Consider the following 18,482-nt stretch of genomic DNA (forward strand, 5'->3'; position numbering starts at 1 on the left):
AGCCAAAGAGGATAGGGACTCCACAGGAAGACAAACAGAGTCAACTAACCTAACCCCTGGGGGATCTAGGAGACTTAACCACCAACCAAAGAACTGTCGCGGGCAAGACCTAGGCGCATATGTAACAGAGGAGCAGCTTGGTCTTCATATAGGGTCTCCCAACAACTAGAGCAGGGGCTGTCCGTGAGCCTGTTGCCTGCCTGCCTGCAAATCCCACACTCCTAAAGGGACTGCCTTGTGTGGCCTCAGTGGGAGAAGACACACCTAGTTCTGCAGTGACTTGATGGGGGGAGAGGAGCTGTTAGTGGGGGGTGGGGTGACACCCAGAAGGCAAGTTTGCCCTTCTCAAAAGAAAGGCAGACAGTGGAATGAGGAGAGGACTTATGTGAGGGAGTACTGAGAGGAAAAAGGAAGGGCTGATATCGGGTTGTAAAGTGAATAACAAAGTAAATTTTAAAAGGAATACGCTGCATGAAAAAAAATCTATTATCAATAAAAGAAAAATAGGGAAAAATGAATCCACAAATGGCATTTGCAATTCAAACAGAGATATGGGAGGAAAGCGACGCCACACCTTGGTTAGCAGAGCATCGGCCTAGTGTGCATGAAGCCCTGGGTTTGATCCCCAGAACTTTCTATGGCATAATAGCCCACGACTAGAGTTCTAGCACCATGGAAGTAGGAACAGGATGGTCAGCAGTCCAGGCTCCTCCTCAGCTGTACAGTGAGTCCGGGTCAGCCAGGCCTGTGGCCCATGCATTAGATGACGTGGGGTTGTATATCGGACTCTGGCATATATATCATCTGGTGTTCTTTACCACCCTGCCAGACAGTAATGCAGCTGTTAACCTTGACCTGTCTTATCATGATGTGGCCACACAGGCAGACAGCTGCAGGCATAGACTGCTTCTCCACTTTGATATCCACCTTGGTAGATACCCCAACTCCATTTGGCAGTCACTCATCATGTCTTCTGCAGACCCTTGCCCCGAAGAAGCTTGGCATCTGGTAGATGAGACAAAATAAGTCACACAGAGTCTGTGTGAATGGTTAATAAGGAAGGGTCTCGAAGGGAAATGCAGACAAGTTGTTTTAGAATGTGTGTTTGTCGAGTTGGTATCTCAGTCAGGGTTTCTATTCCTGCACAAACATCATGACCAAGAAGCAAGCTGGGGAGGAAAGGGTTTATTATTCAGCTTACACTTCCACACTGCTGTTCATCACCAAAGGAAGTCAGGACTAGAACTCAAGCAGGTCAGGAAGCAGGAGCTGATGCAGAGGCCATGGAGGGATGTTTCTTACTGGCTTGCTTCCCCTGGCTTGCTCAGCTTTCTCTCTTATAGAACCCAAGACTACCAGGCCAGGGATGGCACCACCCACAATGGGCCCTGCCACCCTTGATCACTAATTGAGAAAATGCCCCACAGCTGTATCTCATAGAGGTATTTCCTCACCTGAAGCTCCTTTCTCTGTGATAACTCCAGCCTGTGTCAAGTTAACACACAAAACCAGCCAGTACAGTTGGTGTGTTTGTCCCTTTGAATGACAGGGATAAGGTGACTAGTTGTGGCACTTAGGATTCAGAGGAGCTACCTGCCCATGAGACTTTCTCTGGGACAACCTGGGGAATGGGCACCCTAGGATGGATGCCCTAGTAGAGGAGACAGGAGAGGGGTCAGTGGGTATAGATTCTGGTGGAGATGGTAGGTGAATGATCATAATTTGAACCTTATAGCAGGGCACTGCTTGGGAAAAGATCTTGATCAACTGAGCTACCAACAGTCATAGCCTTTATAGCCCAGGCAACTGCACACTATTGTCCATTGAAAAGAAGCACCCAGTAAGCTTCAGGTTCAAATACGTCCTCTTAGTTTAACCTGCATAGCCTGCTGCTCTGATTTATACAAAACAGTAAATTTCTCCTTTATCCATCAAAGCCAACCCACTCCCTGAAGGCAAACTTAAACTTGACACACATTTTTGAGAGGCACACCTGACTGGTAGCCTCTCCCCCATGGATTCTCTCCCCCATTACACTTGCCAGTGTTCTGAAGGTCTGAGTTAATAGCTTAGATGTTACCAAGATGGAATGTCAGGAATCACTTCATCTGAAACAGTGCCCAGTGGGAGAATCTGACAGCATCATTTTCTAGCTCTAGAGTCCAGCACCACTTGGCGATTCAACCAATTGCCTTTTTGATGTCTCTATAGAAGGGAAGTTTAGATGACTTAATTCCACTGCACAAGAACCTTTATTCAGCCTTCGATCACCTCTGGGACTGATGCTGAAAGCGACTAGGCCCCGCTGCTGGTTCATCAAGATCTCGTCACCGAGATTCAGAGAATGGCGTGTCTGTCAGAGCCAGCAGACCCATCCCCTTCATGGCTGGGGCTGGCACCTATTTGGCTTACATAAGAGTAAAGGAGCTTGGAACGATGTCTGGCCACATCTCACTTTGAAAGTAAGCAAACTGAACCCACAGAGAGGCAGATATTTGTGCAAAGTCACTGTGCACGGTTGGATTGTGTCTATCTTCCCCCAGCCCCAAAACTCATATACTGAAGTCCTAGCTCTACATCATGTGACTATTTGGAGGTAAATCTTTACACAGAAGCCATTTGGGTAGACTCTACTCAAACATGACAAAGGGACAAAGGTGGCATACACAGGAAAAGTCTGTGAGGAAGCTGAGGGCAGAGAGGCTGTGATTATTCAAGCCAAGGGACACTTTAAAAAAACAAAACACAAGAATTTAGGGAGAAAGGCACAGGGAGGGGGCTAGCACTCAGAAGGGAGTAACTTTGCTGATAACTTACCTTGGTCTTGAAGAGTTGTAACCCCATGAAATTATCTTGTTTAAGCCAGTTAGTGTGTGAGTGAATATATGAGTGTGAGTGTGTGTGTGTGTGTGTGTGTGTGTGTGTGTGTGATCAGTCATACTAACTCAGGGTCCACCATCTGCTCAGTTTAATGTGATGACCTTTGCAAAATTCCTGTCTCTAAATAAAGCCACATTCTGAGGGAGCTCGGAGTGGAGTTAGAGTCGGTGAATTTAGCAGGGGGAGAACACATCAATCTGTAAGTACCGCTCATCTATATCTTAGAGTCCAGAAGACAAGCTTCCCTTCCATACCCAGCTCCAGAGGCAATGCTCTCCTGCCTGCACACTCATGCTCACCCTGAGAAAAGAAGGCTTTGTGAGCTCAGAATCCACCCCCTGGGACTTGTTTGAAGGTGTGGCATGCATAGGAATGAGCTTACCATGATGAAACTTGTCTCTTCGTATGCTCACCCAAAGGAGAAAATTTTTTAATAACTGTAAGAAGCTGGGTGCCTGACTTTTTCTCATTTCCCTCTGTCTTTGGTATGCAGGTCTTAGGACTATCAACCAACACCCTGCCACCTATCCCTACCCTCCTGTTACAGGTCCTTGGCAGGGCACAGGAAGTCTCAACAACTACATAGCTCTCTTCAAAGCATTTTTCTCCTACCTTTGATTTTTATAGGTGCTTTGTCTATAATTACATGGTTTGCTGCATGTCTTGTTTAATAAGGATTAATATGAATTACGTGTACCAGCAAAGGGCAGTGCGTAACTAAATGAGCATTTAATAACTAGCATTCATTAAGGCAATTATTTTAATAAATTAGGCTCAGTTAAATGTAATCATTTTCACCCTGATTTTGAAAAACAAAACAAAACAAAAAATGTATCTGGTGTAACACTGAAGGAAGGTTGAAGAAATAGACAGGAGCAATAAAGGCCAAGATGGCAGTGGGAAGCCACCGGGAGATCAGAGATGAAAAAGATAAATGTTTGAAGGACATCGGAAAATACAGATTATTGTGTATTTGATGTAAACAATGAGAGTAAACGTTTTTCGAGAGCACGCCGAGGGTCGAGACCTTTTTCTGACTCCTTAGCCTTCAAAGCAAACAGGACCTTTCGTGCTGTCACCATGTTAGAGATGAGTGTCCTGGGCTCGCCTCCGTGCACACAGCTGGCAGGCACTGGAAGTGAAGGCTAAAGCCCAGACATCCTCCCTTCAGGACCTTGACTCCTTACCTCACCCCTTGCCTCAGAAGCTTGGCATTCCAGGAATTGGAAATCAAAGTCCATCAGCTCCAGCTAAAGTCCAGGCCACAGCTTCCAGAAAAGCACGTAGGCTTCCCGCAGACCATCTCCTGCCTCTGTTTCCCCAGACCCAGTCCTATAGTCTCCTTCACCTGAACACCAGCTGCCGTCCTCTGTCATCCCTGCTCCCATCTCCCCCTGGATCCCACAAACCATCCCACAAACCATAACCTCCGTCATTCCCCAACTTGTCAAGCATGCCAGACTGCAGTTCCAGAAGGCAACCCCTGATAAATCGAGGACTGCCCCTTCTGGGACAACAAATAGATTAAAGGCAAAACCATACTTCTCCTATTGCTCCTGAGACCCACCCCACCCCACCCCCATCTCATTACCAGCTCTATAACTAGAAACCTATTATGGTCTCTCTTCTTGCCTGACCCCATCCCCAACTTTCTCCTCCAACCTTCCTTCCCCCAACTCATCCCAGTTAGGCAGCCTCTGCTAGCAGGCATTCCCTGTGAACACACCAGCTAAACAGGCCAGGAAAACAGGCAACGGGAAGGCAACACCTCTCTGAAAACCCAGAGAAGAAACAGCAAACAAAGAATAAAATGCCGACCCAACAAAGACAAATCTAGAAATCAGCACCCAGACCTTTAATCATCCCAACCCCAGATGCCAAGATGCATAAGAACACAATCAATAATAGCCAGGGCAGTGTGTCTCCACCAGGGCAGTGTGTCTCCACCAGGGCAGTGTGTCTCCACCAGAGCCAGCTATCCCACCACAGCAGACCCCGAATAGTCTAACATAGCTGAGATGTGAGAAAAAGACTTTAAAAGAGCATTTATGAATATGATAGAGGGCCTTAAAGAGGAACTGAATAAATCCCTTAAAGAAATCTAGGAAAACAAAAACAGTGTAAGGAAATAATTAAAACTGTTAAAGACTTGAATGTATAAATAGAACCAATAAAGAAAACCCAAACAGGGAATTCTGGAAATGAAAAATTCAGGAATTTGAGCAGGAACATCAGAGTCAAGCTTCACCAACAGAATACAAGAGATGGAAAAGAGAATCTCAGGCACTGAAGATATGATTTAAAACAAAGTGGATACACTCAACAACAAAAGTGTTATATTTAAAACCTCCTGATACAAAACATCCAGAAAATCTAGGACATTAGGACAAGACCAAACCTAAGAGCAATGGGTTTAGAAGAAAGTGAAGAATCCTAGTTCAAAGGCTCAGAAAATGTTTTCAACAAAGTCATAGGAAAAAATTCCTAGCCTAAAGAAGGACTATTAAGACCCAAGAACACCACATATTATACATACAGAACACCGAATATATTAGACCAGAAAAGAAAGTCCCCCTTGGCACATAATAATCAAAACACTAAGCATACAGAACAAAGAGAAAATATTAAAAGCTTTAAAGGAAAAAGACCAAGTAGCATATACAGTCAGACCTATCAGAATTACACCTGACTTCTCAGTGGAGACTCTAAAAGCCAGAAGAGCTTGGACAGATGTGCTGCAGACTCTAAGAGACCACAGATGCTATTCTAGGCCTTTCAATCATTTTAGATGGAGAAAATAAGATATTCCATAATAAAGTCAAATTTAAACAATATCCATTCAGAAATCCAACTCTCCAGAAGGCTTCAGAAGGAAAACGCCAATCTAAGGAGGTTAACTACACACATGAAAACACAGGGAGTAAATAACCTCACACCAGCGAAATCAAAAGAAGGAAAACACACGTATACACACACACCACCACCACCACCAACAACAACAACATAACACAATTCAACAATCCATGGTCATTGATATCTCTCAATATCAGTGTTCTCAACTGCCCAGTCAAAAGATACAGACTAACAGGACTCACCCTTCCGCTGAATTCATCCAAGAAACCTCAACATCGCGGATAGGGATTACCTCAGGGTGAAGCAGTGGAGACAGATATTCCAAACAAATGGACTTAAGGAGCAAGCTGGTGCTACCATTTTAATATCTAAAAATATAGGCTTTGAACCAAAACTAATCAAAAGAAATAAAGACACTACATACACATCAAAAGAAAGATCTAACAAGATGTCTCAATTCTTAATATCTCTACTCTAAATACAAGTTGGTAAAACAAACAAACACAAAAAACAGATAAACAAACAAACCACTACTACAGTGTATCACATATTAACCTTCACATGCTGCTATTGGAAGACTTCAATACCCCACTCTCATCAATGGACAGGACATCTAGACATAAAGCAGAGAAATTCTGGAGCTCACAGACATTATGAATCAAGTGGGCCTAACAGTTATCTACAGAACATTTTACCCCAAAACAAAAGGATATACCTTTTTCTCAGATCTCATTAGAACTTTCTCCAAAACTGACTACATGCTCAGATACAAAGCAGGCCTCAAGAGATTTAAGAAAATTGAAGTAAGTCCTTTTGTCTTATTAGACCACCATGGATTAAAAATAGATATCAACAACAACAGAAAGCTTACGAACTCATAAAATGGAATAAGTCCTCTCTACTGAATGACTACTGGGTCAAGCCAGAAATTTTAAAAAGTGAAAGTAAAGATTTCCTATAATTCAATGAAAAAGAAGTCAGGGCGTATACAAACTTATGGGACACAATGATAGGTATTAGGAGGCAAGCTCATTGCACTACATAAAAAGAAATGGAGAGATCTCAGTACTAGCAACTTAACAGCTCACCTGAAAGCTCTAGAACAAAAAGAAGAAATCACATCTAAGTGAAGTAGACAGCAAGAAGTCTTCAAACTGAGAACTGAAATCAATAAAGAAGAAACAAAGAGAACAATACAAAGAATCAAAGAAGCAATGAATTGGTTCTTTGAGAAAATCAACAAGATGGAAAAACCCTATGCAAGCTAACTAGAAGTCAGAGAGAGAATATCCAAAGTTACATTCAATTGAGTCAATTGGCTATGGGGGCTACGGGGGATGGGGGAAGAGCTCTGTAGAAATCCCCAAACAACCCAGGCTATTGCTAAACAACAGTCTACTCTCCTCAAGCTTGCAGTGGGACTGACCCACAGCACTCATTGGACACGGAGAAGTCCAGCTGGCGCCCACATGGTGCCCTCAGCCCTATGTTCCAGTCCCTTTGATGGAGGAAGCTACTCTGCAGGCTACCAAAAGAGAATATTGGACACCAACAGCCACAATACTTTTGATGTGTCCTCAGAAAGATGAGAATCAATTTACCTCAGAACCCAGTTATAACACTCTTGCGCATATACCCAAAGGAGCAAACCTTTCCTGACTACAAAAATGTGCTAGCACAATTGTGGCAAAGAACTTGTGGGTGTGGCCAACCACTGTCTGATTTGACCTATGGCACACTCCTCAGAAGGAGTCATACAGAACACAGCTTGAGTCACCATGAACAGACTAAGGCTATATAGCCCAGAGGCCTAGGGTAAAAGCAAACACTACCGGTCTTCAAAAAATTAATAAAATAATTCCTAATGATATTCTGCTATACTCATAGACCAGTGTCTTATCCAGTCATCACCAGAGAAGCTGACTCCAGCATCAGATGGGAACATATACAGGATACACTGCTAGACATGGGGAAAGAGATTCTAAATTGGAGCTCTCCGTCAAATCCCTTCCTTCTGAGCTCAGGGAATCCAGCAGAAGAAGAGGCAAAAAGATTGTTATAAGAGTCAGAGGACATAGGGCACATCTGGAGAATAAGGCCCTCTAAATCAGCTAAGCAGGGTCCTCATGAGCACACGGAGTCTGAAGCAGCAGGCGCAGGGTCAGCAGGAGTCTACACCAGGTCCTCGGCATGCACGTTATAGCTATTAGCTTAGTATTCTTATGTGACTCCTGACCAAAAGACCACATGAGTCTCTGACTCTCATGCCTGCTCTTGGGACTCTTTCCCTCCTGTTGGGTTGACATGTCCAATATTAATAAGATACATTTTCCTTCATCGTACTCTATCTTACATTGTCGTGTCTCATTGTCATCTCTTACAAGCCTCTCTCTCTTTTTTGGTGAGAGACCTGAAAGGAGTGAATCTGAAGGGGAGGAAAGGTGGATAGGACTGGGGAGGAGCTGACAGAGGGGAAACTACAACCAGGAACTATTATCTCAGAAAAGAATCTATCTTCAATAAAAGAAAAGAATAAACATTTAAGAGGAAAAAAAGAAAGAAAGAAACTTGCCAGCTCCTTAGTATAAGAAAAAAGCCAGGTACTTGGCAAATTTTCTGCCGTCATTGTTGTGACATTCTTGATAATCGTTCTTAACTGGACCTGTGATTTGGCATTTTATTTGGTTCCCTATAAAACAGAAGAGGTTCTGCGTGATAAGAAAGAGCCAAAGGTAGTCACTTTAACAAAACAATTCCTAGGTCTCATACATGGCTGTGAAGCCTTGAGGTGATGTGGACAGTCAGACAGCTCTTCCGACTCCAGTGCATGGCTTCCTTCTTTGTATCTGGCACGACTGTCCGTTCTCTCCACCACTTAGCTGGAAAGAGGCGGAAAGAGACCAGAGAAGTAATAAAAAACAAACAACAACAACAACAAAAAAAAAGTGGTCCTTGTCGCTTTCACTCTTCCCATTGGTCAAAACATGGTCACGTGGATGCTCAGCCCCCTCCAATCACGCAGGTGTGTGGAGGGCCAGTACACTCACTCCACTTCCTCTTTCTCAGGCTTCTGCATTCTCAAGACCGCTGCTCACAAACCAACCTGACGTCTTCATCGCTCCAGCTTCTAGAATGCTAAGATGTGCTTGTGATGCTCTTAGGGATGGAGAGGGTGCAAAGTAGCATGCAAAATGGCATGCACAAAGATACTGTGTAAGATCATCATGAGGATATACGAACTCGATGTATTCGAGAAATGAAAAAAATTCATGATTGGACTTGGGTAGCAGCCCCCAAATACCTTATTAGGTAAATGCAAATACTCAAAGCTCTGAAACACTTCCGGCCCCGATAAGGGCCCTGCCTTATATATGTGGGACGACAGGCAGGGGTAATAAAGCAGGGCAGAAGAGGAGCTTCAACAGTCATTCTGAAGACTGTCTGGAGATGACAACTGAGACTTCCAGACTCTTTATCTCCTGGACCTGACTATCACCAGGTGGCTTATAATACAGGAGTTGTGGTCGTTCCAGCTTCTGTGCTTTAGATCCTGGCTTACCACGGTACCCTGAGCGTGTTTTCCTGTTAGCACCATAAGGGTTTCATTAGGTGACTTCTCATGTTAAATACTCTTTGGTTCTCATGCTGTTGCCATGGTGCTTGTTTCTGGCTTCAGTGGCTCCAAAATCTCCTCATGACTCAGAAGAAATAACTCCTGATGGCCAAGAAAGAATCCATCGGGGACTCTAGTCAGAAGGCATCGTACACCATGTGTCCCTGGGGCTCTGTTCCCATCATGAGCACAGCTACGGAGCTAACCATCAGACATTGAGGAATTGAGAACGGAAAGGTAATACTGGGGTGTGCTTCAGTAAGATGAAACCATGAAGTATCCTTGCTGGTCATTCAATAAAGCTGAGATTTCCCAGTGTTAAGGCTGGACATGCTAACTGGACAAACCACATATCTGAGGGGTGAGCAGAGTGACTCGGAACCCAGACATCCCGTCAGACTGGTCTGAATTCAATTTTTCTTCCAGCACTAACTAGCTGCAGATGCTGATCTTCAGGGAACTTGTTTTCTCTAAAGCAAAAATAAGTAAGAGTACCTGACTAATACCGTCACTGTAAAGCTTAAATGATAAAGAATTCAATGTTGCAAGAACAAGAATGATAAAGAATTCAATGTTGCAAGAACAAGGTAACCCTGAAGAGCCGGACTCTCTCTGCTCACAGAGCCTTGAGCATCATAGCTTTGTGTTTCTTGTGCCTCTGGGCAAAAAAGAAGTAAATAATACTTGGCTCATTAAGCCAATTTAGCTACAAAGGGCTTAACAACTATCTGACATAGACACTTAGTAAAACTTTAGAAAACATAGTTCATATAAACAAAAGATAATGAGTTGTTTGTCTGTTTGTGTTTTCATTTGTAAATAGGCAAAATTACACTCATCCTTCTGTGTCTACTCAAGACTGGTTCCAGGATCTTTATGGATACAAAAAAAAAAAAAAAAAACCCAAAATCAAAAACAAAAACAAAAAAAAAAAACCCTGAGGATGTTCCGGACCCTTACAGTAAACGGCACTGAACCTGCATATGAATGATATACATACATCCTCATCTACGCTTGAACCGTCACTAGATGACATACCACACCCAACAACAGCAGCATCCTGGAGACAACTGCACTGGTCATGAAGAACAAACGGCCTGTGGGTCTTAGCGCACACCATGTTCTCTTCAAGTATCTTTGACGCATGACTGGTTGAACTGATACATGCTGAGCCTGCAAACAAAGGGCCTCCAGTCCTCAAGGAAGGACATGTGCTCCTTTTTGGGACTCCACATCTTCCCATACCCAGGGAAACAGAGGAGTCCTGCCACCTTTACCCCCTGCTTTATGCATTGGCAAGCTGTATTTGTGGTATATTATGGCTATTCATTGAAAGGCACATGCTGCTGACTTAGAGATAATAGTGTTTGTATGTGTGCTTACTGGTGTCTGTGTGTGTGTGTGTGTGTGTGTGTGTGTGTGTGTGTGTGTGTACATTCCCTTTGAATTTGCTGCAACACTTTGGAGTACTTTGGCTCATGGTTTAGCATGCTTGAAGGAAATCACTTGGGACATATCTGTTCTTCCTTCTCCTAATCTGCTCTTCCTCCTAACCCTCTTCCTTCTCTCTTCTTCTCGCCCTTTTGTCCCCTCCTTACTGTTTCAAACTCCTTCTCCCTCATTCAATTCTGGCAGTTATCAACTCCTAGAGGCACATCAAACTCTCCCTGTGCCTCCAGCACCCAGAACCAGGGTCTCTTTTGTTAAAATAAGTGGAATTCTACTGAGAGTCACTTTCTGAGTCTTGTTCCCTTTCGGTGAACCAAGCTAGCACCTCCCGTGGCACGCCAAGTGGAACGCAGCATAGATCTAAGGCTCTCACGTGTGTGGTTGGAAACTTTGACACACTTAACCTCAGTCCCGAGCTTGTTCCCTTGGTGGTGCTCTCCCCTTTGAGCCTAAGAATTCTTCTACCTGCTGACTCCATTAGAATCACCTCCAATCAATGTCTTTCAAGTACAGCAGTGTTTCTCAAAGGCTCTCAGGCCACCTGCCTTTGATCCACCCAGAATGCATGCTCATAGCCCAAGTCTAAGTCAACAGACTTTATTCTTTTACATTATTTCAAACTATTTCCCAAGATAATTCTATGCCAGTACCCTTGATATCCAATAATCTTTAATTTAGAGAATTAATGCTGAGCCACCACTATGCAACTAATTATTAGAAATTGTTCAGCCTCCAGGTCAACACAATCCAACCACCCCTGCCCCTCAATATCAACTGAGGAGTTTAGGGGAGATCACAGCTCTCTCTGAAGGCAGAGCCTCATGCTTAGATCATTGTGTTAAAGAGATACCTACATGTTGCCGAAATGGGTCAGTGGGTAAAGGTGCTTGCCGCCATGACTGATGAACTGAATTCAGTCCCTGGGACCCCATGGTGTAAGGAAAGAACCAACAGGAGCAGGTTATCCTGTGTAACAAAACTTCTCCTGGTGAGATATAGCACGTGTCTATGCACCCTACATAGGGAGTCCACAACGGAAGTACAAAACCACCAAAGACCAGTTTGGTGAGCCAGCGAGTGAGGGGACCTAACCCACTCCATTTTGGAATAGGCAGCTGTATTAGGTCTTGAGTTTCAGTTTCCCAAATAAGCAGGTAAGACTCCTCGGCAGAGCCACACCACAAACAATGTGTTGTTAGTCAATAGCAGCCCTGACATTCGGCCAAGAGGGAGGATGAGCCTAGAGCTGTGTCCTGGAGGATGAGTTCCCAGGACATCCAGCCTAGAGAGATAATGAGCCCCGAATTGGGTCTGTTCCAGGAATTCTTTAAGGTCTCACCAAATATAATAGCTAATATAGCAAGCAATAAAAAAATGTAGTAATACCACTGCTGCATGCCTAGCCAATCAGGTTAGAGGTTACTTAATCCGTTAGAAAATTCTCATAGCCCTGCATAAAAGGAGCTTTCAAGTTTCACTTGTTGTCGCCATTTTGTACGAGTGTTTGACCCCTACATACTGGTTGTTTATGCAAAATAAACACTCGTTGCTTTTGCCTACTATTTGAGTCTAGGGTCTTCCTTCAGCGATTCTCAGACCCTTACAGTGAGTTTTATTAGGGTTATCTATAGTAGTATGGGTGAGGGGTTACTTAGAAGAACAGAAATCACCCAAAGACAGTGGCATCATCAAAGCCCACTTCAGTATGGGTGAACCTAGAGCACACTGCACAGCCTGCAGACAGTTCAATTGGTTGGAGAATGTCCCTTCCAAGTGACTCTGTTTAAACCTCTTCCAAGCAGCTCTGCTAGTGTCTGCTTCTTCCAGGCCACTGGTCTGGTTTTGGAATCTTCTTTTGCAGCCCGTCTTGTCTGAGAGTGACTCTCAGCAGCTTTAGTGCTCACTCTGTAAAGGAGAGGCCTAGTGAAACTGGTCGGTTTCAGGGACTTCCTGGAAGATTTTAAGTTGATAACTCCCTTCTTAAAGGACTTCTCTGTAGGAGGGGACGTTTCAATCATGGCACACACAGACATAGACACACATGGAAACACACACATATACACACATCAAGGGATGTCTATTGACATCCATGTCTATTGAAGCATTGTCTACAATAGCCAAGATATGCAATCAATCAAAGGATTTATTGACAGGTGAACAAATAAAACATAGAAGCTAAAAAAGCTGATCTCGTGGAAGAAGAGCCTAGAACAGTGGTCACCAGAGAGTAAGAAGATGTGGAAATTGGGTGGAGACTAAGGTCATATAACAGGTACAGCTTGAAGCTAGGCATGGTGCCACATACCTATAATGCCACCACTTAGCAGGTAGAGACGGGAGGATCAGGAGTTCAAAGTCAGCCTCTGCTACTACATAGTGCGTACAAGGCTGGTCAGGTTGTATGACACTCTGTCTCAAACAAACAAAAATTCAGTAAGGAAGGAGAATTACCTATTGCTTTCTATAAACTCAGAAGAGTAACTAGATATCAGAGCAATTTATATAATATTTTAAATTAGCTAGAAGACATAAAAATAATAAATTTGAGGAGATAGAGGGCTTCCCATGAATCGTGATAATTACAAAGATAGATGATAGATAGACAGATAATCATAGTTTACCCTATAAATATTTGCATTGTCGTGTGTTGATTGTAAAAATAAATAATTTGAAAGCATAATTTCTTATAGATTCTTAAAACTTATACCTCAGTTCAGAGCACATTATTTTCCATTCTATCCTCTTGCCTAGTATGTTATTGGAGCCATCTTTGATCTGCCAGATTTGTTCTTCTAAAGGAATGTTGAGCACCTCAGCGCCCCTGACATTTCTCCAGGCTCCTAAATGTATCCAAAGAAACATCACAGCTGCCATGCAGTGGAACACTGGGGCCCGGTCTCCCCTGGCAATCAATCTGTCCCGACACCCACACACAGACTGCACCCCATTTTTTCCCTGATGCTTTTTTTCCCCGTCACATTGTTTTAAACTATCTTTTTCTATCCCCAAAAAGAAATTAGAACTGGGCATATGGCTCAGTGGTTACAGCATTTGCCTAGCCTGTTCCAGCTGCACTTGAAGTGATTGACATGGTTCACAGCTTTATCAGGGTGTGGCTGACAGCTAATACATCACACACTGTAAAAGCACAACTGAATGAGTTCTGATAAACACCATCAAAATCAAGGGGGTAAACTCACCCACTACCCCAGAAGCTTCCAGGTGATCCCTTATAAGCCACCCCTGCCCCCCAGGGGAGGAATGCATCACTATTTTGTTTTCAACCATTCTATATTTGTCTCCATTTTTAGAAATGGAAATTTCTAAATTGGGACGACTCCTCCCATTCTGCTTCCACAGTTACTAAGAAAGCAGTAAATGACCACATAGCTTTTAAGGTCAAGGTCTTTTTTTCTATTATGGTGGGGGGTGCACACATATAGCATGTGGATGCATGTGCCCTTCTGTGCAGAGCAGGACGCTGGAGTCTTCCTCTGTTGTTTGCTGTGTAACAAACAGTCTTGAAACAGGGTCTCCTATGGCCCAGAAGCTTGGGATTTTGGCCAGGCTAGCTGGCCCATGCACTGTTTGGATCCACTGTCTCTGGCTGGTGGGCACTGCAGTTTCAGGTACACGCAACTTTCCATATAGGTGCCTAGGGTTCAAACTGGATGCTCATACTTACAAAGCGAATGCTTCTTTAAAAACGTATCATTTAACAGTTTCATACATTTATGTAAGGAATGTTAGTTCCTTCCACTCCTTTAGTCCACCCTTCTCTTGACAGGTCTCCTTCCTTTCTTGCTGTCCTTTCTATGTAGAGCTTAATTAGCTCTTGCCTGAGCTAGAGCTGGAGGTAAATTAACTTCCCAATGGCTCTTCCTGCTGGGCCATTTCCCAGACTCCTCCTACACCCCAGGGTAAAAGACTTCAGAGGAAAGGTTGGGAAAGGTGCTCATAGCAGAGGGAAGAAGGGAAGAAGCAGGAGCTGGTGCCCTCATATCTGACCAAATGGACTTGCAATCAAGCCTACCCAAACCAGACAGTGGCATGCTCATTAAATAAATGATCTGTCAAGAAGATATGGTGGGCTGGCAAGATGGTTCAGTTACATTAGAGACTGCGGCCAAGTTGAACAACTGACCTGAAGTCAAGCCTCCAGACCCAAGGGAAGAAGAAGAGACCTGAGTCCCAAAAGCTGTGCTCTCACCTCCATGTGTATGCTGTGGCACACACACACACACAGGACTACATAAGTAAAATTTCCTAGATGGCCAAAAAGAACTAATGAAGGAAGATAGAGGAAAGGAAGAAGTCTGGGAGGGTCTTCAATGCAATATAGACACTGTCCAAATATTTACAAATAAATAATGTTTTTTGAGACAGTGTCTCACAATGTAACCCTGGTTGTCCTGGAACTCACTATGTAGGCCAGGCCAGCCTCCAGTTCACAGTCACCTAGGATGAAAGGAGTATGCCTCCAAGCCTGGTTAGAGATATACTTCCTTAAAAGATGCAAAAATCTTTGAATTTTGAAATTCAGCTTTGTTATTAATTTGGTTACTTCCGGCTTCTGGGCAGACTAAAGGAAGTCTGTGGATAATACCTGTGTATGACTTAGTTGCATCTGGATGTGCCTCTCTGCCATGTAGAGTTCTTGGGGGGAAAATTTAAGAACAACTGATGGCTGAGGAACTGGGGTCTGATGGCCAGGTGTCCTCAGTGAGGCATCCTTCCCCAACTCGTCCAGAAATGTAGGTTTTAGAACTGATGGAGTAGAGTTATAGGACAGGGAAGAGTCCCTGGCTGGGAGGAGGAGCCACGCCTGGCATCAATGATTTCTCACAGATGGCCACTCCTAGCCATTAATGCAAAAGGAAGTCCCCAGGCTTCCCTCTGGGCTGCTTTGGTGAAGAGGAGACAGCCAAGATGCAATCTAATAGCTTCCTGGTCCCAGGGCCCGCTGGACAGGATTGATTTACACAGGCAAGCCCATGTTCACCAAACTATTGGGTTACACGCAATGCACAAATCAACTTCCTGGAATAACTAATAGAGGAAGTTGAGAAGGAAGGAGCGATCTATCAATTATCAATAGGAAGCTCGAAGAAACTGGGCAAATGAAGTGGCAAAAAAAAAAAAAAAAGAGGGTTGGAGATGAAAAGAAAGCGATGGGGTTTTAAGGCACACATGCCGCTGTGATTCTGCAGATTAAAGGGGTGGGTGGATTTCCCTGCTGCCAGATCAAGTACAGCTGAGGAGGGAAGGGAGCCGGAGAACAGCCAACCTTGCCTGGAGGCGTGCATCATTATAAGCCAAAAGAAAATAGCCTTTCATCTGAGAAGCCGCGGCAGGAGGGGTCTGCTCGGTGTACTTGGCCTAGTATTAAATGACAGAGGGTTGCGGGAAAAGGAAATCCTTCCCATTTCGATTCTGCTTCAGTGTGGCACAACGGCTTCCTTCACACCTCCTTTGCCACGGGAGACAAGGAGACCCGCACACTTAGCCCGTGCCAGAGAGCAAGCCATCATCTGTTCGGCTTCTGTTTGGGTTGGGTTTTATTGTATTGGTATAGGACTTACCACGCCCTGGAACTCGCTCTTGTAAGTCAAGCTGCCCAGGAACTCAGGATCCTTCTGCCCCCATCTCCAGATAGCTCCTCTTTCTTGAACAACGCTGCATGCATAAAGATGTCTCTGTGAAGCACAGACCTACATATGACAGCGGTCTCATAAGAAAAGCTTCTCAGGGATGAGAGCTGCTGTCCTAACACAGTGTGGTTCGGCGCTCACATGTCTGCGGTGTGGCTGCTGTAAGCAAACCCACAGCTTCCAGATGTCTAGTCGTAGAGTACCCATGATTCTGGACTCCATAAAACAGTGAGTGCCTGTGGTTGTATTCGCAATGGCTGCGCCTGTAATAGTCTCAGTGCATTGCTGCCCTGTTGGGGTTTTGACTTCTGCTGTCAAACATTATGCTACTGTAAACAGGGGCAGTTTCTTCCATCTTCCATCTCCAGCATCAGATGATGTCATCAAGCCGCCACATCCAGGACCATTTGATTGGTACAGCCACACTCTGTGCTGGTTCCAGGACAGAATCCTTTTAACGCATTTCTCAGATAGCAGCCAGTTATTAAACGACACGATGGTATTCATTCTCAGTTGCTTTTCACACACCACATGTACTTTCCCTTGAAGGAGCTGCTGAAGACCTACTAAAACTGATAGACATAAGTTACAGAAAATGACGTGATTCAAACGGTACATTCAAGGGCTGCAGAGGTGGCTCGGAGGTTAAGAGCACTGATTATTCTTCAGAGAACCTGGATTCGGTTCCCAGCACCCACATGACAGCTCACAACCATCTATGACATCAGATCCGAGGGTTCTGAATTCTTCCCTCTTCTGTCCTCCTTGGCACTGCACACACATGAAATTTACATATATATATATATATATATATATATATATATATATATATATATATGTGTGTGTGTGTGTGTGTGTGTGTGTGTGTGTATATGTATGTATATGTGTGTATGTGTGTATATGTGTGTGTATATATGTGTATGTATGTATATATGTGTATATACACATATATACATATATATAATATAGACTTATACATATATATCATTTATATTGCATGCATGCACACATGATATGCATATACATATATGTACATATACATATATGTATACACATATATATGCAAAGTACTCATACACATAAAAATAAATTGATTTAAAAACACTTAAAAATCTTATTAAGAAAATCTCAGTCCCAAGTTATAGAGAGACAATCTTAGGACTCAATACATCTTACAAACGTCTACCACTCTTGCAACTGGTTTTGGGTTGCCACTGCTTGTCATCATTGTATAAAGAAACAGTATTGCCCACCTTTTACAAATGAAGTATCTGAGGTACAGAAACAAAGATCCCTACATAGGAAAATGTAGAGTCTAGATTGGCCCATGGGGGAGGGAGAGGGGTATTTGCTGCCTTCTCAAAACTTTCCTGGAGGTTAAATGAGGCAAAGCAGAGTGAGCCCTGCGCTGCGTGTCTTGACATGTAGCCTGAACCTAAAAAAAATCACTCTTGTGCACCCAGTGGTGTGCAAAGACTCTCAGCTTCATCATGAGCGGAATCTGGGGAGGGCGAGCATCTCGAAGGTCATGAAGCCAACTGCAGCAGAACGTATGTGCGCTCCCACTGGAAAATCCCAGAGTCTGAACCCAACTAAGAGATGTTACCATTCTTTCCAGGGCTGAGCACTGACTGGCCTCCTCAAAATGTGACTACCTCTACAAGGCCAACGACGTTCTCAGAGCTGCACAAGACACCACTCAAACACCCGAGGGTCCCTTCGGACCCATTTTAAGCTTTCAACATCTATCCATTGACTCTACCTTCTAGGAGAGATTCACACCACTGTTGAAGGCAGATCTGTGTTTTGCTTCCATGGAGCTTCGAACCCAGAAAGAGTGCCAGGCATTGGTCAAGAGACTGATGAAAGCAATACAAATTATCTACTGTTCCCTGTGCTGCAAAGGATCAGCTCAAGGAAGGAAGAGCCCCAGGAGGCTATTTCATAGCCTGCCCATAGAGTCCCTATCACCTCCGCTCCCTTTCCAACGATCTCTGTATGGCATCTGGATTAGTGTACACAGATTCCACTTATGC

The sequence above is a fragment of the Apodemus sylvaticus genome, chromosome 14 (assembly GCF_947179515.1).
Source record: "Apodemus sylvaticus chromosome 14, mApoSyl1.1, whole genome shotgun sequence".
Taxonomy (NCBI): Eukaryota; Metazoa; Chordata; class Mammalia; order Rodentia; family Muridae; genus Apodemus; species Apodemus sylvaticus.